Source organism: Centropristis striata, chromosome 4 (genome assembly GCF_030273125.1).
Source record: "Centropristis striata isolate RG_2023a ecotype Rhode Island chromosome 4, C.striata_1.0, whole genome shotgun sequence".
NCBI lineage: Eukaryota > Metazoa > Chordata > Actinopteri > Perciformes > Serranidae > Centropristis > Centropristis striata.
Genome location: NC_081520.1, coordinates 28753645 through 28775529, shown reverse-complemented (window position 1 = coordinate 28775529; position 21885 = coordinate 28753645). Strand labels below are relative to the sequence as shown.

At 43.8% G+C, this 21885-nt stretch overlaps 10 non-coding genes and 1 pseudogene across 10 annotated transcripts; all 11 read left to right on the top strand.

Annotated features, from left to right (window-relative positions):
• The first annotated feature begins 14954 nt into the window (after nt 1-14954).
• Nucleotides 14955-15095, top strand: LOC131970814 (U4 spliceosomal RNA). The gene has a single exon (XR_009394231.1). It is a non-coding gene; the product is annotated as a U4 spliceosomal RNA (small nuclear RNA).
• A 376-nt stretch (nt 15096-15471) lies between these two features.
• On the top strand, nt 15472-15612 carry LOC131970852 (U4 spliceosomal RNA). Its single transcript, XR_009394267.1, has one exon. It is a non-coding gene; the product is annotated as a U4 spliceosomal RNA (small nuclear RNA).
• Nucleotides 15613-15982: 370 nt separating this feature from the next.
• Nucleotides 15983-16123, top strand: LOC131970861 (U4 spliceosomal RNA). The gene has a single exon (XR_009394275.1). It is a non-coding gene; the product is annotated as a U4 spliceosomal RNA (small nuclear RNA).
• Nucleotides 16124-16493: 370 nt separating this feature from the next.
• LOC131970838 (U4 spliceosomal RNA) lies at nt 16494-16634 on the top strand. Its single transcript, XR_009394254.1, has one exon. It is a non-coding gene; the product is annotated as a U4 spliceosomal RNA (small nuclear RNA).
• Nucleotides 16635-17010: 376 nt separating this feature from the next.
• On the top strand, nt 17011-17151 carry LOC131970864 (U4 spliceosomal RNA). The gene has a single exon (XR_009394278.1). It is a non-coding gene; the product is annotated as a U4 spliceosomal RNA (small nuclear RNA).
• A 377-nt stretch (nt 17152-17528) lies between these two features.
• On the top strand, nt 17529-17669 carry LOC131970829 (U4 spliceosomal RNA). Its single transcript, XR_009394245.1, has one exon. It is a non-coding gene; the product is annotated as a U4 spliceosomal RNA (small nuclear RNA).
• Nucleotides 17670-18884: 1215 nt separating this feature from the next.
• Nucleotides 18885-19025, top strand: LOC131970902 (U4 spliceosomal RNA). The gene has a single exon (XR_009394306.1). It is a non-coding gene; the product is annotated as a U4 spliceosomal RNA (small nuclear RNA).
• A 377-nt stretch (nt 19026-19402) lies between these two features.
• On the top strand, nt 19403-19543 carry LOC131970837 (U4 spliceosomal RNA). Its single transcript, XR_009394253.1, has one exon. It is a non-coding gene; the product is annotated as a U4 spliceosomal RNA (small nuclear RNA).
• Nucleotides 19544-19916: 373 nt separating this feature from the next.
• On the top strand, nt 19917-20057 carry LOC131970789 (U4 spliceosomal RNA). Its single transcript, XR_009394209.1, has one exon. It is a non-coding gene; the product is annotated as a U4 spliceosomal RNA (small nuclear RNA).
• A 377-nt stretch (nt 20058-20434) lies between these two features.
• On the top strand, nt 20435-20575 carry LOC131970813 (U4 spliceosomal RNA). The gene has a single exon (XR_009394230.1). It is a non-coding gene; the product is annotated as a U4 spliceosomal RNA (small nuclear RNA).
• A 373-nt stretch (nt 20576-20948) lies between these two features.
• Nucleotides 20949-21062, top strand: LOC131970876 (U4 spliceosomal RNA; annotated as a pseudogene).
• The last annotated feature ends 823 nt before the right edge of the window (nt 21063-21885 follow it).

Sequence of the window (21885 nt, the reverse complement as noted above, 5' to 3'; positions counted from 1 at the left end):
GTTTTACATGCAAACATCAGACAAATAACACCACTTGCTGTGTGATGAGCTGTACCACTGCTGCACAAGAAGCCCATGCTCCAGTTTGTTTGGTGAGTGATATTCTCGTTTTATGTTATCTTATATTAGCAATTATTAGCATCCACAGTAGTTTGTTAGCTTACGTTAATAGCCAGCTAATGCTGCCTTCGATGCTAACAGGAGCGAATGAAAGGAGATATTATTAGGGCCTCGGGGCAATCGCACCGAGCACTGGTCCCATACAGCAATAGCTGTAGGGACCAGTACTGTTATACTGTGGATTTCTTCCCGCTACTAGTCCTACAACTTGAAGAGTTGCAGGACAAATTATACATCAAAACGTGCGGTTTGATTGGGATCGGTGTGCTATTACTTTTCTCTACAGAATATGAATTTTTTAGAAAAACTGCCCAAAATTTTGTATGAAATGAATGGGACGGCCGAAAGAAAATGAGCGAAAAAGAACAATAATTGGAGATTTTCAAACGTCTACTTCTCCGGCATAATTTCAGCTAGAGACTCCATTTAAACTTTAAACAGTAGACACAAGTCTTGTGTATTGGTGTATTAATCCACGTTTCGATAGGTCATATAGTTTTTTATCAATCCCTGTTCAATGACCATGATCATTTTTGTAGAAATTCTGAGATTATAATGGGTGTGTATTGCACGGAATGTTTGTGTCACAGTGTGTGATGTCATCGCTCAGAGTGTAGAGGGAGAGAAACATTGTCAAAAAATAAATTTGAAAACTGCGCTCCAGGCCGCAAATTCCACTCTACAGAAATAATTTATACATAGAAACGTAGGAAAATTTGTCTTCTCACTCACAATCCTCTGGTAAAGCTGTCAGAGTTATAGTTTTGGTGTACGACGCATAGATGCGCCACCAACACCACTAACAGCCTCATTGGGTCCCATATTAAAAACGCAGGGAGATTTCGGAAAAGGGGAGATGGAACAGTTTTTTTAGATCACTCTAACAAAGCTATTTTTTCATTTTTCTTAAAAAAAAAAATATGTAGACGTTCAGGAAGAACGTGGTGGCGCGTCTGGTCTACAACCAGCCAAAAAGGTCACATGTCACACCGCTGCTCATCGAGGTCCAGTGGATACCTGTTGCAGCCTGCATCAAATTCAGATCTAAAATATAAAACTGTGCTTATCTGGTTGTGTCCATTGTCTTTGATTACATATTTCTGTTCAATTCATTCCTGCCTGACCACAGAAATCTCAAGACTTCCGGTGTAGTGACTGATGGAGTAGGACACGCCTCTCTGAGCTCCTGCAACAACCTTCACAAATTCTATTTTAGGCACACTTTTTCTCTCTTTTTTCGGTCTGTGTTTTCCCCACCACCATAATCTGAACTCTACGCCGACCTCTTACTGATCAAAATGCCTCAAAAAGCTAAACAAACTTTACAACCTCCGCAGCCTACTCCGCCCGCCGCATCCCCGCCTGCTGCATCCCCGCCTGCTGCATCCCCGCCTCGCGGTGGCTCCAGCTCCTGCTCCTGCTCTCACACCTGGATTCCACTGGATGCGTAACGGCTGCAGATCCGTCGTCGGAGCCGTTACGCAACCATTATAATCAATGTGTGAGATTCCACCGACTGCAGATCCGCTGCGTAATGAGTCCGACAACACATGGCCATCCGACAGCCCTTGCAACACTTGCGCAGAGCTTCTATTTTTGTCGGACGACGGAGCACTACGCATAAATTCAGCACAGAGCAGATCGTTCGGGACAGGAAGTCTTGCACAGACACAAAATAAAACACCGGTATATTTTCAAAATAAAATACCTCAGGTTCGCTAACGAGGTCGGCCGGCTCGTTAACAAGCCGGCCGACCTCATTAGCGCTCATTAAGACAGAGTCGCTGGATTTGTCTCCAGTCATTAACGAGGAGATGTTGATTATCTTCCAGTTATATCAATTGATTAGGCGTGAATTCGCGAGATCTCGTGCGTCCTCGGGACTCTGCTGTCGGCAACAGCTCCGACACAGACGGATCCGGTGGGTGTTGACGGACTGCGTAGATACGCAGCCGTTGCGGACAGATCCATGTCGGAGTCGTTACGCATCCAGTGGAATCCAGGCGTTATGGAGCCGCAGGCGGCACTCCTCACCCCGACTTCAAGGCCGAGCTGCTCTCGTCACTCCGGGTTGAGATGGCAGCTATTTTTAAAACCGAGCTTCAAGCGGCCTTTGACAAAATTTGTCAAACATCAAGACTGAGCTACGGGCAGTGAAGTCGGAGTTATCTGACAGCATTACAAACATTCAGTCTGATGTATGCGCTCTGAAGGGCACCGTTGGTGAAATGGAAGCGTTGCTTTCCTCCTGCACTGACGACATCACTACCTTACAAGCTAAAGTGGAGCGTCTGTCAACAGAAATGATAAGATTGGACAATAAATGCGACGATTTGGAGGCAAGATCTCAGCGCAATAATATACGGTTAGTGGGAATCCCTGAGGATTTTTTCACCTCTTCTACTGCTACAGCTATTTCCTCTCTGCTCAAGGAGGCACTGAAGCTCGAGAAGGAGCCTCTCGTGGACCGCGCTCATCACACTCTCCAGCTGAAGCCGAAACCCGGTGACCGTGCCCGCCCCATTGTCGCTCGCCTACATTACCATGTGGACTGTGTTGACATATTACGCCGCGCCAGGGCTCAGCAACGGATCAAGATTGGAGACATGAGTTTCTCTATCTTCCCCGACCACACTCCGAGGACGGCTCGTGCTCGAGCCGCCTTCAATGATGTCCGGCGCCAGCTCCGTGAGATACCGGGGATACGTTTTGGGCTGCTCTACCCGGCGCGCCTCCGGGTTACACACAGCGGTGCAGAGAAGGAGTTTAAATCACCAGAGGAAGCCAGCGCATTCATCAGGTCGCTGGACGCATAAGGGGAAAACATACACCACACTGATGTAATAATTAATTATTAATTATTAGTTTTTCAATTTATATGGACGTGTTTCACGTCTTTACGGGTTGTGTTTTGTTTTCTTTTTCTTTTCACCCTTCAGTGGTTCTCAGTTTAACTTGGACTTGATTAGTGCCTTGTTGCCAAATGTTGCTAGCTTTGCTGGAGCTCAAACCGAAGCCTGACTGTTACTATTAGTCTAAAAGCCGTAAGCATTTGTTATAGGGATGTAACTCCTTGTGGAGTTTGCACTAGGTTCTCCATCGTTTGGGGGTGGGGTCGTGGTTAGTGCTATATGGGGGTGGGGGGCCTGTGTTCTGAAAGTGTTTCTGTGTTTTTTGTTTTTTTTTCTCTCTTTTTAATTTTTTTTTCTCCTCTCCTTTTCTCTTTTTTTCTTCTTTCTTCTTCTTGGGGGTTCCACATTCAGTCTATTTCTATGTCCAAGAACATGAGAAATGGCCTCAATTCCTACTGCTTCTGATACCCCACAGATTGGGTCTTCTGTGAGATTTTTGAGCTGGAATATTAAAGGCATGGGGAGTCCAATTAAGAGATCTAGGATATTTGCGCATTTGAAACGTCTTAAAGCTGATCTAGTGTTTCTACAAGAAACCCACATGCGCACCAAAGATCAGGTCAGACTTAAATGTCCTTGGGTTTCTTTGGTATTTCACTCAAATTTCAATTCTAAAGCCAGGGGGTTTGCTATTTTAATTGGTAAGTCAATTCAGTATTCACCTTCTAAGGTTATATCAGACAAAAATGGCAGATACTTAATTGTTACAGGTACACTATTCAATGTTCCCATTTTATTAGTTAACATATATGCCCCCAATTTCGATGATCTGCATTTTATGAATAAGCTTTTTGAATGTCTTCCCTCATTCCCTCAATAATAATCTCCTTATAATTGGAGGGGACATGAATTGTGTAATCAATCCCAATTTAGATCGCTCTAACCCGCGCACTTTGACCCCATCATTAATGTCAAGGTCTCTTTCGGATTTCATGTCCAAAAATGGTTGCATTGATCCTTGGAGATTTTACAACCCTCACACCAAGGAATATTCATTATTTTCACAGATGCATCAGTCTTTCTCTCGGATTGACTATTACTTTATTGATTCTAAACTAATTTCTAAAGTACTTACTGTTAATTACCACCCTATTGTTATTTCTGGCCATGCCCCTCTTTCTTTAGACATTCAGTTTTACTCACAACCCCGGTACCCTACACCTTGGAGGTTCAATATGTGATGAGTAGGGCTCTCCCCTTCCTCTTGCCAGTGCAGCCACACCCCTTAATCAACCCAACTGATAGCAGGTGAGTGCTAATCACCACAGTCCCTTTTTAAATGTAGCTGCAAGCAGCCTGCAGCAGGCTGGCCTTGCTCTCTCTACCTACCGTCCTGGTGGAGCAATATTGTCCCGGAAGGATCAGAGCTATATGTGGACGCAGTGGCTGCTCTCCTCCCCTCCTTGTGCTGTGTAGCACATAGTGCATTTGTATTCCAGATCACATAGGAATGAGATGATGATGGTGATTGCTGCATGACCTAATTGCTGTAAGACAATTGCCAAGGAGGAGCTCTGACCTACTGCTGTTTTTGTCCCTGTTTAATTTACTTTGTATATTTTTGGGGTTATTTTGCTTTAGTATACTACCTGTGAGTGATTTTTATATAGTTGTTGGTGCCAGTACAGGTGGGCGGCCATATTTCTGTAGGCGGTGAGTCACATGGTGGAGGTTTTCCTTTTTGTCTGCTTCTCCCCTGCCTGTGTTTGGCATGTATAATTTATGGCATTTTGCATGATTATTTTGACTTTGTGTGAAACTTATCACTCGCGTGTCTTTTGTGTTGCAGTGCGTTTGACTTCCCTTTATCCCGGCCTGGTGGTGGTTCCCCCTTCCCCTCACTCACTCCCTCCTGCAGACTTCCCTGACACCCCCTCCCTTGTACTGGTAGCCATTTTAGCTTGTCACTGTTGCGCATTTTTAAGTATTGTGTGCATTATTTTATATCGAAATAAAATCTCATCTATTTGTCTATACCTGGAAACGCACTTCTCTGCTCCTCCTTTTTATTAAGAACCGAGGTAGTAAATGTGTATTTCCCTGGGTGAAACTCCCAGGGTGGCGTTGTCATATCCAGTGTCAGGGGCTTATAGTTGCCCCGGTCACATTTTGGCGTTGTCGGCAGGATTTGTAAAGCAGAGACGTGTCCTTCTAGTATATTCACTCACAGGACATAATTTGTTTTTTGTTTTCATGATGTACATTTTGCTTTAGTTGGTTTAAAGAAAATTAGTTTTTTTTTTCTTTTTGGGACAAAAACAGCAGTTTGACTAGAATTCTACTCGGAGACACTTCTTCTGGGAAAGAATCTTCATTCCTGCTCTGGACTTTGCTCCCCGCTGTCAATCCAGGACATTGACTCTGTTTCATAGATATGGAGGACGAACCGCAGGATTTGCGGGACGTGGTGATCCAGCTCAGAGCTCAAAATGAACAGCTTAGACAGGAACTGTCTGCATCACAAGCTCGCCCTCCAAGCTCTGTTTCTGGCTCCTCTTGGCCCTCTGTCCCTTCTGGGTCTGCTGGCCCTCCTGGTACAGTCCCTGAACGCCTCCTCTACGTGCCCAGAGAGAGGAAGTGCCCTGTGTTTAGTGGGAATGTGGGTATGGGTATAGTAGAATGGGTTAGAGAGGTTCGGGCTAGCATGAGAGCTAGGCACCTGGCTCCAATAGATCAGGCATACTTTATTTATGATCATTTGACAGGGCCTGCCAAAGATGAGATAAAGTATAGGCCTAAACAAGATCGTGAGGACCCAGAAAAGGTTTTGTCTATACTGCATGAAGTGTATGGATGTCCACTGTCTTATGTTGCTTTGCAGAAGGATTTCTTCTCTAGAAAACAGCTTGAGGCTGAGTCATTACAAGAATACTCCCATGCTTTATTTGAGCTTATGGAAAAAATAATGAGAAATGCCCCCCAGGCCCTACCTAACTCTGCCATTCTATTGCGAGATCAGTTTGTTGAACATGTTAATGATCCAGATCTCCGTAGGACTTTAAAACAGATTGTTCGTGCCAAGCCAGCAGCTACCCTCCTAGATGTGCGAGGTGAGGCGATCAGATGGGAGAGGGAAGGTAGACAACCAGAAGGTAGGCCACGCAGCTTTTCAGTCCCCTCTATCTGTGCCACCCATACTTTTAGGGTGTCAGATCAGAACATTGTGCCACCTCAAACTGATTTGTCTGAGATAAAAGAGATGCTAAAGAACCACCAAGAACAGCTTAATAAACTTTCTGCACACCTTCTGCAGCTACAGACCCCTCCCATGCGGTCCCGGCCTCCTAATAGTGGTCCTCTGATCTGTAGGCGCTGCCAACAGCCAGGGCACTTTGCTAGCGATTGTGACAATGAAAGGGTCCCTTCTCAGCAACAGCGCCCCCAGTCACGTCCCATACAAAGGTCAGCTGTACAGAATCAGCTGTCGGAAAACTAGCGCCCTCTGTTTTGCAGAGCCACAAATCAGAAGGGGGCGTTGCAGGCTCAGATCATACAGTAGATGAACAGTTTATCTCTCAACTTGTAAGTCCTTGTCCCCATGTCACAGTGCGTATGGGGGAAGTGAAGGTGAATTGTCTGCTTGATACCGGATCCATGGTCTCTACCATCAGGGAGTCATTTTTCCTTCAGCATTTTAGCAACTCTCCTAATGCATGCCACTGGTTAGAACTCAAAGCGGCTAATGGGCTTCGCATTCCATATGTGGGGTATGTAGAGCTAGATGTTGCGGTATTGGGTAAAGTCATTGCCAAGAGGGGGATTCTTATTGTAGAGGACCCCCCTGGGTCCTCCCCAGAGACTGATGTCCCGGGCATACTGGGCATGAATGTAATACAGCCATGCTATGCAGAGTTGTTTGGTCAGTATGCTTCATCCCTGTTCGATATCCCCCTCGTGAAAGACGCCCCCATGACGTGGAGGAGGGCCCTCCAGGAGTGCCATGAGGCTCGGCTCAAGAGGCCAGCACGTGACAGCGGAGTTGCCAGGGTGAGGGGTAGGCATCCGATTCACATACCTGGGGGGACAATTAAGTTGGTGGCAGCAACCTGTTCTCACAAATGTTTTCCGTCATCTCAGGCTTTATTTGAACCTTTGGCCAACCACGATGCCCTCCCCTCAGGTTTGTTAGTGTCCCCTGCCATGGTCACAGTGCATTATGGCACTGCATACATCCCAGTGGTGAATGTTGGTGCTACTGATGCTAAACTTTACCCCCGTTGCGCTCTAGGGATGCTGAACCAGGCCCAGATAGTGAGTTTACCCACAGGCATCAGCGAGGTCCCCAAGGAGCCAGAGGGATTGTATACCACGGCCACTGTGAGTTCCCAGGCAGGGCAGGTGAGCAACATTTCTGACACTGTAGAGTCCCTTGACCTAGGTAATGTTCCAGAGGCAGAGCAGGCTAAGATAAGGTCTTTGTTAACAAAACATCAGTCTGTCTTTTCTGCATTTGAAGGGGATCTGGGGTGTACTAATCTCATTGAACATGAGATCCCACTGCTGGACGATGTGCCTGTGAGACAGAGGTTTAGGAGAATCCCCCCCTCAGACTATGATGGTGTTAAGGCCCATATTAACCAGCTCTTAGAGGCCCAGGTGATCAGAGAGAGTTGCAGTCCCTATGCTTCCCCCATAGTCCTTGTGAAGAAAAAAAATGGCAGCCTGCGGATGTGCGTGGATTATCGTCAGCTCAATAGCAAGACACGCAGGGATGCTTTCCCTCTTCCCCGGATAGAGGAGTCTCTGGATGCTCTGTCTGGGGCACAGTGGTTCTCAACCATGGATCTGGCAAGTGGCTACAACCAGGTACCTGTAGCCGAGAAAGACAAGGCAAAAACAGCTTTCTGCACACCTTTCGGCCTTTTTGAATTCAACCGCATGCCCTTCGGCCTCTGTAATGCACCAGGTACATTTCAGAGGCTGATGGAGCGAATCTTTGGCCCTCAGCACTTTCAGACACTGTTATTATATCTGGATGATGTGATTGTGTTCTCCTCCACAGTAGAAGAGCATCTGGAGCGCCTTGACACAGTGCTGACTCGTCTTCAACATGAGAACCTGAAAGTGAAGTTGGAAAAATGCTTTCTTCCGTCCAGAGGTAAACTATCTTGGTCACGTGATCTCCAAAGAGGGGGTGGCCACAGACCCTGGAAAGATCTCAGCAGTATCAAATTGGCCGAGGCCAACAGGTGTGAAAGAGTTGAGGTCATTTTTAGGTTTCTGCAGTTATTACAGACGATTTGTGGGGGGATTTGCGAAGATTGCTACCCCTCTGCATCGCCTGGTTACTGAAATGACAGACCCTCACACAAAAAGAGCATCTCGGAAAGTAATTGGGGAACTTTGGACTGAGCAATGTGAGGAAAGCTTCCAGAACCTTAAGGCCAGATTGGTTAGTGCCCCTGTATTGGCCTATGCTGACTTTTCTCTGCCTTTCATTCTAGAAGTGGATGCCAGTCTCAGTGGATTGGGGGCCGTGCTGTCGCAGGAGCAGAATGGTAAAGTGAGGCCGATAGCATACGCCAGCAGGGCCCTGACCCAGTCAGAGAGGAACATGCCCAACTACAGCTCCATGAGACTTGAATTCCTGGCCCTGAAATGGGCCATGACTGAAAAGTTTCGGGAGTATTTGCTGGGTCAAAAGTGTGTGGTTTGGACTGACAACAATCCACTCAGTCACCTGAACACTGCAAAATTGGGGGCCACCGAACAGCGGTGGGCGGCCCAGTTAGCAGCATTTGACTTTTCCATCCGGTACCGTTCAGGCCGCTCTAATACTAATGCTGACTCCCTCTCTAGGCAACACCAAAGCGCTAACCTACCCCTAGATCTGGGGACAGTCCTCCCTGGCACGGCCCTCCCGGAGTCCCTGAGGAACAAAAAAGCTAAACAGCCACTGCAGGTAACGCAGCTGTCGATGTCTGTCCTCCCCTCTTACACTTCAACCCATCTTCTCACCCTTCAGCAGGCAGAGCCGGTGTTGGGGCCCTTCCTCCAGTTTTGGCGCCGTAACTCTATTCCTGACAAGACGGAACGTCAGGCCCTCTCTAAACCAGTTCGGGAACTGGTACGTCAATGGAATCGAGTGGTGGAGAAAGAGGGGCTTCTGTATCGCCGCATCCTCCGCCCAGATGGTGGGGAAGAAATCGACCAGCTGTTACTACCCGCCTCTTTGAGAGAAGAAGTCCTCCAACAATTGCACCAGGGGCATGGACATCAGGGAGTGGAGAGAACCACCAACCTGGTCAGACAGCGGTGTTATTGGCCAGGTTTGTATAAGGACGTGAAGGACTGGTGTCAGAAGTGTGACCGTTGCATCCTGGCCAAACCGGTACACCCTGCTGTGAGAACACCCATGGGTCATCTGCTGGCTTCCCGACCAAACCAGATCCTAGCCATTGACTTTTCCCTATTAGAACGTTCTCATGATGGCAGAGAACAAGTTCTAATCATGACAGACGTCTTTTCCAAATTCACCCAAGCTGTACCTACCCGTGACCAGAAAGCGTCAACTGTGGCAGGAGTACTGGTCCGGGAATGGTTTTATAGGTTCGGGGTGCCAGCACGAATACATTCCGATCAAGGCCGTAACTTTGAGAGCCACCTAATCCAGCAGCTTTGCTGTTTCTATGGCGTACAGAAGACTCATACCACACCATACCACCCTCAGGGAAATGGCCAGTGCGAAAGGTTCAACAGGACCCTACATGGCCTGTTGCAAACCCTCCCACCTGATAAGAAAATGGATTGGCCCACCTACCTGCCGCATGTGACCTTCTCCTATAACACCACTGCCCATCAAACCACGGGTGAGTCACCACATCTCTTAATGTTTGGTCAGGAACCCCAACTCCCTGTTGATTTTCTCCTTGGCAGGATTCAGGATCCGATCAGAGGTACGGTCAGTGATTGGTTGCGGGAACATCAAAGGCGACTCCAGACTGCCTTCGATGGTGCCAAAGAGCGAATTCAAGCAGCGGCTCGCCTCAGGAAGGAACGGAACGACCAACAGGTAGTCGGTGACAGTCTGACTGAGGGTGAAGTGGTCTACTTGCGAGACAACAGTGCTCGAGGCAGAGTGAAACTCCAGGACGCTTGGGGTCCCAGGAAGTACCAAGTCATTAAGACCCCCTCTAATGGCGGGGCCGTATATGCAATCGCACCTCTGGATGCCCCAGGAAATGTTAAACATGTCCACCGAACCTTGTTGCGACCAGCTCCACCAACCACTCCACTTCCTCTGGAGCCGCAACCTGTGGAACCAGTGGGCCCCTCTGCTAGTGGAAGTGAAGAACCCAGTGGTGAGTGGTGGATCATTCCTCAATCGGTGACAATTATTCATGATGCCCCTGCTTCTCCTCCGCAGCCACTCTCAGCGGCGGAGCCTGTTGCCACTGCCCCTCCAGCAAACATGGAGACTGACGATCCCATGGAGGGGCCTAGTAGGCCCCCCCTTCGCAGAACTCAGCGTGAGACAGCAGGGAGGCACACAAATCCCTATCATCTTCCCGTGACAGTGGGGAGAAGAGGGACTGGGGCTGCAAACTCTCGGGTCCCTGGGTCTTGTAATAGGATTTCTGCCATCTCTAGGCTATGGAACTAATTCCCAATATGCCCTTTTTAGATTTGGTTATCGGCGGGACGCCAATAGAAAGCGGGGGGTAGATTGTGATGAGTAGGGCTCTCCCCTTCCTCTTGCCAGTGCAGCCACACCCCTTAATCAACCCAACTGATAGCAGGTGAGTGCTAATCACCACAGTCCCTTTTTAAATGTAGCTGCAAGCAGCCTGCAGCAGGCTGGCCTTGCTCTCTCTACCTACCGTCCTGGTGGAGCAATATTGTCCCGGAAGGATCAGAGCTATATGTGGACGCAGTGGCTGCTCTCCTCCCCTCCTTGTGCTGTGTAGCACATAGTGCATTTGTATTCCAGATCACATAGGAATGAGATGATGATGGTGATTGCTGCATGACCTAATTGCTGTAAGACAATTGCCAAGGAGGAGCTCTGACCTACTGCTGTTTTTGTCCCTGTTTAATTTACTTTGTATATTTTTGGGGTTATTTTGCTTTAGTATACTACCTGTGAGTGATTTTTATATAGTTGTTGGTGCCAGTACAGGTGGGCGGCCATATTTCTGTAGGCGGTGAGTCACATGGTGGAGGTTTTCCTTTTTGTCTGCTTCTCCCCTGCCTGTGTTTGGCATGTATAATTTATGGCATTTTGCATGATTATTTTGACTTTGTGTGAAACTTATTGCGTGTCTTTTGTGTTGCAGTGCGTTTGACTTCCCTTTATCCCGGCCTGGTGGTGGTTCCCCCTTCCCCTCACTCACTCCCTCCTGCAGACTTCCCTGACACCCCCTCCCTTGTACTGGTAGCCATTTTAGCTTGTCACTGTTGCGCATTTTTAAGTATTGTGTGCATTATTTTATATCGAAATAAAATCTCATCTATTTGTCTATACCTGGAAACGCACGTCTCTGCTCCTCCTTTTTATTAAGAACCGAGGTAGTAAATGTGTATTTCCCTGGGTGAAACTCCCAGGGTGGCGTTGTCATATCCAGTGTCAGGGGCTTATAGTTTCCCCGGTCACAAATATATTACTTCTTTCAGATGATAAGTTTAATAAATTCATTGCAGCTAAAATTGATGATTTTATTGCTATAAATAAAAATGACACGGACCCAGTCTCATGCTCACTGCTCTGGGAATCGTTAAAAGCATACCTACGGGGACAAATTATCTCGTACTCCGCCCATTTGAACAAGTCCCGTAAAGCCAAATTGCAAGAACTCTCTATGAATATCACTAAATTAGACCAACAACTTGCTACCTGCCCCTCTCCCACTTTACTTAAACAACGGGTTGAGCTACAGACTGAATTTGATTTTATCACCACTAATGATGCAGAGCGACTTCTCTTACGATCACGCGCCACATATTATGAACATGGTGATAAGGCAAGCCGGCTTCTAGCTCATCAGATACGCCGCTAGGCAGCTTCACGTATGATTCCCCAGATAAAAGATTCTTCAGGCACTTTGCATAGAGATCCCACCACCATTAATTCTGTTTTTCACTCATTCTATTCCTCCTTATATAAGTCTGAATCTCCACCCGACACTACTGAAATGAGCTCGTTCTTAGAGCCTCAATTTCCCAGTGATAAATCCAGATTCTGCTAAAAAACTTGACTCACCATTAACAGTAGAAGAAATTATTCTCGCTATGAGAAACATGCAAAATAACAAAGCTCCTGGCCCTGACGGATTCCCAGTTGAGTTTTTTAAGAGATTTCAGGATAAACTGTCCCCATTATTGCATGCTGTGTATAAGGAATCGCTACAACATGGTACTCTCCCTCCCACTTAAGACAAGCCTCCATAAGTCTCCTCTTAAAAAAAGAAAAGGATCCGGTTCTCTGCAGCTCCTACAGACCCCTCTCATTAATAAATGTAGATGCTAAGATCCTAGCGAAAGCTCTGGCCAATCGCCTAGAAAATATTGTACCAACTATTGTTTCACCTGAGCAAACTGGATTTGTTAAGGGGCGGCAGCTGTTCTTTAATATCTGTACTCTTCTAAATATTATCTACTCTAAAACTAACACAGCAACACCTGAAGTAGTGATCTCGGTTGACGCTGAGAAAGCATTCGACAGGGTTGAATGGGACTATTTATTCACTGTACTAAAGAAATTTGGGCTGGGAAATGTGTTCATTTCGTGGATACGTCTCCTTTATACATCTCCACAAGCTAGTATCTTCACCAATAACATCCAATCTAGTTTTTTAACTCTTGCCCGTGGCACCAGGCAGGGTTGTCCTTTATCTCCCTTATTATTTGCACTAGCTATAGAGCCCTTGTCAACTTTTCTGAGGTCCTCTTCCATTTTTACTGGGATTTCACGATTGGGCACTGAATTTATCTGAATTTAGAAATCACTTTATGCTGATGATTTATTGCTGTATGTCTCAGATCCTGTCCTTTCCATCCCAACAATTTTATCAACTCTTCAGAGTTTTGGATCATTCTCAGGCTAAGAGTAAATATTTCTAAAAGTGAATGCTACCCTGTCAATGCTTCAGCATCACAGCTCAAACAGTCTGACATCCCTTTTAAATTTAGCCAGTCTGGCTTTAAGTATCTAGGGATCAATGTAACCAGAATGCTTAATTCTCTATTTTCTGCTAATTTCCTGCCTTTAATGTCTAAAATTAAATCTGACCTCCAAAGATGGGGAAGCTTACCTCTCTCGTTAATTGGAAGAATTAATGCAGTCAAAATGAACATTTTGCCCAAATTTCTATTTTTGTTCCACTGTCTCCCACTTTTTCTCCCAAAACAGTTCTTTAAAACAATTGATCAAACTATTTCTCATTTCCTATGGTGTGGAAAGGCACCCAGGATCCGCAAATCCACACTTCAGAGATGTAAATTCAATGGCGGATTGTCACTTCCAAATTTTCAATTGTATTATTGGGCAGCACATATCCACAAGATTTCGTTTTGGTTCAAATCAGTTGATCTGCCATGGTGTGATTTAGAGGCGCGGTCATGTGTTTCATCCTCTCTAACTGCTTTACTTACCTCTTCTATTCCATGCAACCTCTCTGACTTTACAAATAACCAAGTGGTTCGTTCCACACTAAAATTTGGTATCAATTTAGGAGGCACTTCAAATATAAGTCAGCATCTACTTTGGCTCCTTTATTGAGGAATCATTTATTTCGACCTGCATTTACAGATTCAACCTTTTTTGCATGGCATAATAAGGGCCTGAAATGTTTTAAAGACCTTTACAAGGATGGTATTTTTCGTAGCTTTACAGATCTCTCAGGAGAATTTCATCTCCCACCCTCTCATCTTTTTCGCTACTTTCAAATTAGACACTGTGCTAACGGTTTGTTTCCAGTTTTTCCCTCATTACCACCAAGTCTACAGTGGGAGGAGCTTCTAAGCCACGACCCACTTCATAAGTCACTCATCTCTAAAGTTTATAATGAACTCCTGTCTTTTGATTGCTCACCAGTTACCAAAGTCAAGGCTGCTTGGGAACAAGTGGCTCAATGATACCATGTCTTTTCTAAAGCTGGAGAAGATAATAGGTAATAGGTAATTCTGATAAATTCTATAACAAGTGGCTTCCCTTTTTAAGATTCTTTCACTCTCTTCACTCTATACCTACTGATTGATGGACCCCCACCTCCTCTCTTTGTTTTTCTTCTTATCTTTATCATTATTATTATTATTTATTTATTTGTTTATTTTCTCTTTTCTCCTGTCTTTTGGCTTCCCTTGTATTTTGTCTACACCCTGTGTAGCTAAAACACTTATTTAATTATTACATACAAGAATCCTCAGTTACTTATTTATTTATTATCATTACTTATTTATTTTTACGTTATTTTTTAATTTTTCATTTTAATTATTATTTTTTGATTTATACATTTTTTTGTTGTTCGTTTGTTAGTCACCCAATCATGTTCCTATTGGGCCATAAATATAAAATAAGAAAACATCCTAGGAGGCAGACTGTATGTCTTGCTCTTCATTCTTCATGATGCACAGTATTTCTATTGTATCGATATGTTTATATTTTCAATTGTGATGCGGATGTGATGTGATACTCCATGTAGTTATAACATTGGTTAACTGGTTCCTGTTGTAATGTGCCTTACCTCCTAATAGAAATATTGAGAAAAAAAAAAAAAGCAATCTCAAAAAATAGGTTTTCCAAAGTGTCCAGTATTCCCCATAAAGGTGTGATTGTCAATTCATGAAAAAGGGGTGGTCTTTGCCCATGAAGGCCAATCAGATGGTCCGTCAACAAGACTGTATACCCTATGGAGTGGGGAAAATGCACCACGTGTGTTGTGAGTTTTTGACCGGGTGCCTTTCAAACATCTATTTTTCCTGGGCATTCTTGTGCAGAGGCAATTTCATAGTCAATGAAGTTCTACTGAGACATGATTATTGCTAGTTGAAAACTTAAACCAATGCCCCGCCAGGATGACCTGAAATACAGTCAGCCAAGGCAATTTTTGTTAGTCTCTAAGGAGACTTGACAGAATGTATAAAAGCAAGCCCAATCTGTTCTTAATGGAAGACTAACATTATAAATTTTGCTGTCTTCTAAATTGATCTAGGTTATTGCTGAAACTATGCTCATCTGGTCGTCCGTCGTCTTTGATTACATATTTCTGTTCAATTAATTCCTGCCTGACCACAGAAATCTCAAAAATTAGGTTTCCCAAAGTGAACAGTATTCCCCATAAAGGTGTGATTGTCAGTTAATGAAAAAGGGGTGGTCTTTGCCCATGAAGGCCAATCAGATGGTCCGTCAACAAGACTGTATACCCAATGGAGTGGGGAAAATGCACCACGTGTGTTGTGAGTTTTTGACCGGGTGCCTTTCAAACATCTATTTTTCCTGGGCATTCTTGCGCAGAGGCAATTTCAGAGTCAATGAAGTTCTACTGAGAAGTGATTATTGCTAGTTGAAAACTTAAACCAATACCCCGCCAGGATGACTTGAAATATAGTCAGCCAAGGCCATTTTTGTTAGTCTCTAAGGAGACTTGACAGAATGTATAAAAGCAAACCCAATCTGTTCTTAATGGTAGACTGGTACTATCATTTTTCTCTGTCGTTGTATTTTTCGTATGTTATTGCTAAAACTGTGCTCTTCTGGTCGTCTTTGATTACATATTTTTGTTCAATTAACTTCTGCCTGACCACAGAAATCTCAAAAAACAGGTTTTCCAAAGTGTCCAGTATTCCCCATGAAGGTGTGATTGTCAATTCATGAAAAAGGGGTGGTCTTTGCCCATGAAGGCCAATCAGATGGTCCGTCAACAAGACTGTATACCCTATGGAGTGGGGAAAATGCACCACGTGTGTTGTGAGTGTTTGACCAGGTGCCTGTCAAACATCTATTTTTCCTGGGCATTCTTGCACAGAGGCAGTTTCATAGTAAATGAAGTTCTACTGAGACGTGATTATTGCTAGTTGAAAACTGAAACCAATACCCTGCCAGGATGACTTGAAATACAGTCAGCCAAGGCAATTTTTGTTAGTCTCTAAGGAGACTTTACAGAATGTATGAAAGCAAACCCAATCTGTTCTTAATGGTAGACTGGTACTATAGTTTTTCTCTGTCGTTGTATTTTTCGTATGTTATTGCTAAAACTGTGCTCTTCTGGTCGTCTTTGATTACATATTTTTGTTCAATTAATTTCTGCCTGACCACAGAAATCTCAAAAAATAGGTTTTTCAAAGTGTCCAGTATTCCCCATAAAGGTGTGATTGTCAATTCATGAAAAATGTGTGGTCTTTACCCATGAAGGCCAATCAGATGGTCCGTCAACAAGACTGTATACCCTATGGAGTGGGGACAATGCAACACGTGTGTTGTGAGTGTTTGACCGGGTGCCTTTCAAACATCTATTTTTTCTGGGCATTCTTGTGCAGAGGCAATTTCATAGTTAATGAAGTTCTACTGAGACGTGATTATTGCTAGTTGAAAACTTAAACCAATACCCCGCCAGCATGACTTGAAATACAGTCAGCCATGGCAATTTTTGTTAGTCTCTAAGGAGACTTTACAGAATGTATGAAAGCAAACCCAATCTGTTCTTAATGGTAGACTAACATTATAAATTTTGCTGTCTTCTAAATTGATCTAGGTTATTGCTGAAACTATGCTCATCTGGCCGTCCGTCGTCTTTGATTACATATTTCTGTTCAATTAATTCCAGCCTGACCACAGAAATCTCAAAAATTAGGTTTCCCAAAGTGAACAGTATTCCCCATGAAGGTGTGATTGTCAGTTAATGAAAAAGGGGTGGTCTTTGCCCATGAAGGCCAATCAGATGGTCCGTCAACAAGACTGTATACCCTATGGAGTGGGGAAAATGCACCACGTGTGTTGTGAGTTTTTGACCGGGTGCCTTTCAAACATCTATTTTTCCTGGGCATTCTTGCGCAGAGGCAATTTCATAGACGATGAAGTTCTACTGAGAAGTGATTATTGCTAGTTGAAAACTTATACCAATACCCCGCCAGGATGACTTGAAATATAGTCAGCCAAGGCCATTTTTGTTAGTCTCTAAGGAGACTTGACAGAATGTATAAAAGCAAACCCAATCTGTTCTTAATGGTAGACTGGTACTATCATTTTTCTCTGTCGTTGTATTTTTCGTATGTTATTGCTAAAACTGTGCTCTTCTGGTCGTCCATCGTCTTTGATTACATATTTTTGTTCAATTAATTTCTGCCTGACCACAGAAATCTCAAAAAATATGTTTTCCAAAGTGTCCAGTATTCCCCATACAGGTGTGATTGTCAATTCATGAAAAAGGGGTGGTCTTTGCCCATGAAGGCCAATCAGATGGTCCGTCAACAAGACTGTATACCCTATGGAGTGGGGAAAATGCACCACGTGTGTTGTGAGTGTTTGACCGGGTGCCTTTTAAACATTTATTTTTTCTGGGCATTCTTGTGCAGAGGCAATTTCATAGTCAATGAAGTTCTACTGAGACGTGATTATTGCTAGTTGAAAACTTAAACCAATACCCTGTCAGGATGACTTGAAATACAGTCAGCCATGGCAATTTTTGTTAGTCTCTAAGGAGACTTGACAGAATGTATGAAAGCAAACCCAATCTGTTCTTAATAGTAGACTGGTACTATAGTTTTTTCTGTTGTATTTTTCGTATGTTATTGCTAAAACTGTGCTCTTCTGTAGTGATGGCTGATCGAGGCTTTGTTGAAGCTTCGACACTTTATACAAAAGATGGTTCATTACTCAAAGCTTCAATGACACACAGTGCTCCAGTAGGACATCTAGTGGTCAATAAAATGAAGTGCAATCGAGACGTCTCATTGATTGGTTCATGCATTTGTTTTCAACTACACGACTGAATACAACAACAATGATGTTTTATAAGGCGTCCCGGTGGCTCACACCGGTAGAGCGCGTACCTCTGAGGTTGAGTGCTGCGGCGGACCCGGGTGCGAATCCGGCCTGAGGTCCCTTTTCACATGGGGCTGGCGCAAATACAGATTATATTATGGAATTTGGCAAATAATGTTTTGGGGTTCATTAGTAAAGAGGTTCATGGGTGGGTGGGGAAAGAGATTGTGCTTGAAAAACAGGGCAGTGACTGTGCTTGTGTCACTTGTTATGAATTTTTATTTAGAAACAACAGTTTTTCCACAGTTTTGGGATTCAAGCGGTTTCTTCTTTTCAATACAATTTCCCCAGCCTTGGAAATAACCTGTTCACACGGCACGGATGAGGCTGGGGTGCATAAGAAATGTTTAGCAACTTGATAAAGATTGGGATATACATTTTTGTGGTTTGCCCAGTATGTGAGCAGTTCTGAAGTTCTTTCTAGTGGAGGATCAGCGAGGTAGCGGTTCACTTCCACTGTTGGTGATTCGGTGACGTTCGAAGCACTTTGCTGCTTCGAACGTCACCGAATCACGTGACCAAACCAAGCCTCGGCACAGTGCTTCGGGACGTTTGCTTCATGAGCTACCGCGCATGTGTCGGAGCTTCAAGTGTCAGCGGACCATCACTACTCTTCTGGTCGTCTTTGATTACATATTTTTGTTCAATTCATTTCTGCCTGACCACAGAAATCTCAAAAAATAGGTTTTCCAAAGTGTCCAGTATTCCCCATAAAGGTGTGATTGTCAATTCATGAAAAAGGTGTGGTCTTTACCCATGAAGGCCAATCAGATGGTCCGTCAACAAGACTGTATACCCTATGGAGTGGGGACAATGCAACACGTGTGTTGTGAGTTTTTGACCGGGTGCCTTTCAAACATCTATTTTTCCTGGGCATTCTTGCGCAGAGGCAATTTCATAGTCAATGAAGTTCTACTGAGACGTGATTATTGCTAGTTGAAAACTTAAACCAATACCCCGCCAGGATGACTTGAAATATAGTCAGCCAAGGCAATTTTTGTTAGTCTCTAAGGAGACTTGACAGAATGCATAAAAGCAAACCCAATATGTTCTTAATGGTAGACTGGTACTATCATTTTTCTCTGTCGTTGTATTTTTCGTATGTTATTGCTAAAACTGTGCTCTTCTGGTCATCCATCGTCTTTGATTACATATTTTTGTTCAATTAATTTCTGCCTGACCACAGAAATCTCAAAAAATATGTTTTCCAAAGTGTCCAGTATTCCCCATAAAGGTGTGATTGTCAATTCATGAAAAAGGTGTGGTCTTTACCCATGAAGGCCAATCAGATGGTCCGTCAACCAGACTGTATACCCTATGGATTGGGGAAAATGCACCACGTGTGTTGTGAGTGTTTGACCGGGTGCCTTTCAAACATCTATTTTTTCTGGGTACTCTTGTGCAGAGGCAATTTCATAGTCAATGAAGTTCTGCTGAGACGTGATTATTGCTAGTTGAAAACTTAAACCAATACCCCGTCAGGATGACTTGAAATACAGTCAACCATGGCAATTTTTGTTAGTCTCTAAGGAGACTTGACAGAATGTATGAAAGCAAACCCAATCTGTTCTTAATGGCAGACTGGTACTATAGTTTTTTCTGTTGTATTTTTCGTATGTTATTGCTAAAACTGTGCTCTTCTGGTCGTCCGTCGTCTTTGATTACATATTTTTGTTCAATTAATTTCTGCCTGACCACAAAAATCTCAAAAAATATGTTTTCCAAAGTGTCCAGTATTCCCCATAAAGGTGTGATTGTCAATTCATGAAAAAGGGGTGGTCTTTGCCCATGAAGGCCAATCAGATGGTCCGTCAACAAGACTGTATACCCTATGGAGTGGGGAAAATGCACCACGTGTGTTGTGAGTTTTTGACCGGGTGCCTTTCAAACATCTATTTTTCTTGGGCATTCTTGCGCAGAGGCAATTTCATAGTCAATGAAGTTCTACTGAGACGTGATTATTGCTAGTTGAAAACTTAAACCAATACCCCGCCAGGATGACTTGAAATACAGTCAGCCAAGGCAATTTTTGTTAGTCTCTAAGGAGACTTTACAGAATGTATGAAAGCAAACCCAATCTGTTCTTAATGGTAGACTGGTACTATAATTTTTCTCTGTCGTTGTATGTTTTGTATGTTATTGCTAAAACTGTGCTTTTCTGGTCGTCCGTCGTCTTCGATTACATATTTCTGTTCAATTAATTCCTGCCTGACCACAGAAATCTCAAAAAATATGTTTTCCAAAGTGTCCAGTATTCCCCATACAGGTGTGATTGTCAATTCATGAAAAAGGTGTGGTCTTTACCCATGAAGGCCAATCAGATGGTCCGTCAACCAGACTGTATACCCTATGGAGTGGGGAAAATGCACCACGTGTGTTGTGAGTGTTTGAGCGGGTGCCTTTCAAACATCTATTTTTTCTGGGCATTCTTGTGCAGAGGCAATTTCATAGTCAATGAAGTTCTACTGAGACGTGATTATTGCTAGTTGAAAACTTAAACCAATACCCCGTCAGGATGACTTGAAATACAGTCAACCATGGCAATTTTTGTTAGTCTCTAAGGAGACTTGACAGAATGTATGAAAGCAAACCCAATCTGTTCTTAATGGTAGACTGGTACTATAGTTTTTTCTGTTGTATTTTTCGTATGTTATTGCTAAAACTGTGCTCTTCTGGTCGTCCGTCGTCTTTGATTACATATTTTTGTTCAATTAATTTCTGCCTGACCACAAAAATCTCAAAAAATATGTTTTCCAAAGTGTCCAGTATTCCCCATAAAGGTGTGATTGTCAATTCATGAAAAAGGGGTGGTCTTTGCCCATGAAGGCCAATCAGATGGTCCGTCAACAAGACTGTATACCCTATGGAGTGGGGAAAATGCACCACGTGTGTTGTGAGTGTTTGACCGGGTGCCTTTTAAACATTTATTTTTTCTGGGCATTCTTGTGCAGAGGCAATTTCATAGTCAATGAAGTTCTACTGAGACGTGATTATTGCTAGTTGAAAACTTAAACCAATACCCCGTCAGGATGACTTGAAATACATAGTGATGGGTCGGATCGTGCCGATGCTTCGGAGCGTGTGTCGAGAAATCCCGGAAGTCTTTGGTGGAGCGCGTATCGACGCTTGTGTTGTTTAGGGCGAGTGACGTCATTGATGACGTTCGAAGCCTCGGTGGTTGAGGAAATGGTTCGACTTGTGCACCCCTGCCTCCTCAGTCCCATGCGAACGAGTTTTTTCGAAAGCTGGAGAGGTTGTCTCCAAAATAGAAACCGACTGAGTCCAAGCACAGTGGAGAAATTGTTGTTTTTAAACTGCAATCAATAAAGTCACAAGCATCTCTGCCCCGTGCTTTGAAAACACTGTAACATTTTTAACAAACACCTCATGTCCTATTGGATTTATTTTATCATTGTCTGAAATGATGCTGGTAAAGTAAATAATAATGATTATTATATATTATTATTAATAATTACTAATACACTGCTATTAGCATTACCCACATATTAATCAAAACAACAGATAAATAAAATCCACACTATATCAAATTAAGGTGTTTTTATTTCTGTTGGCAGTGATTATTCCCATGCACCAAGAGGCCTCACAAACAGCTCAAAGGTCAATGACAATTTGGACCAGCAGGGGGTTTGTGAGCACATGAAGCCTCAAGATATGAACCTTTTCTCGAACCAGTTGGCTGGAAAGGTTCAAGGCTTCATGAGGCTTCATCTACCCATCACTAGAAATACAGTCAGCCATGGCAATTTTTGTTAGTCTCTAAGGAGACTTGACAGAATGTATGAAAGCAAACCCAATCTGTTCTTAATAGTAGACTGGTACTATAGTTTTTTCTGTTGTATTTTTCGTATGTTATTG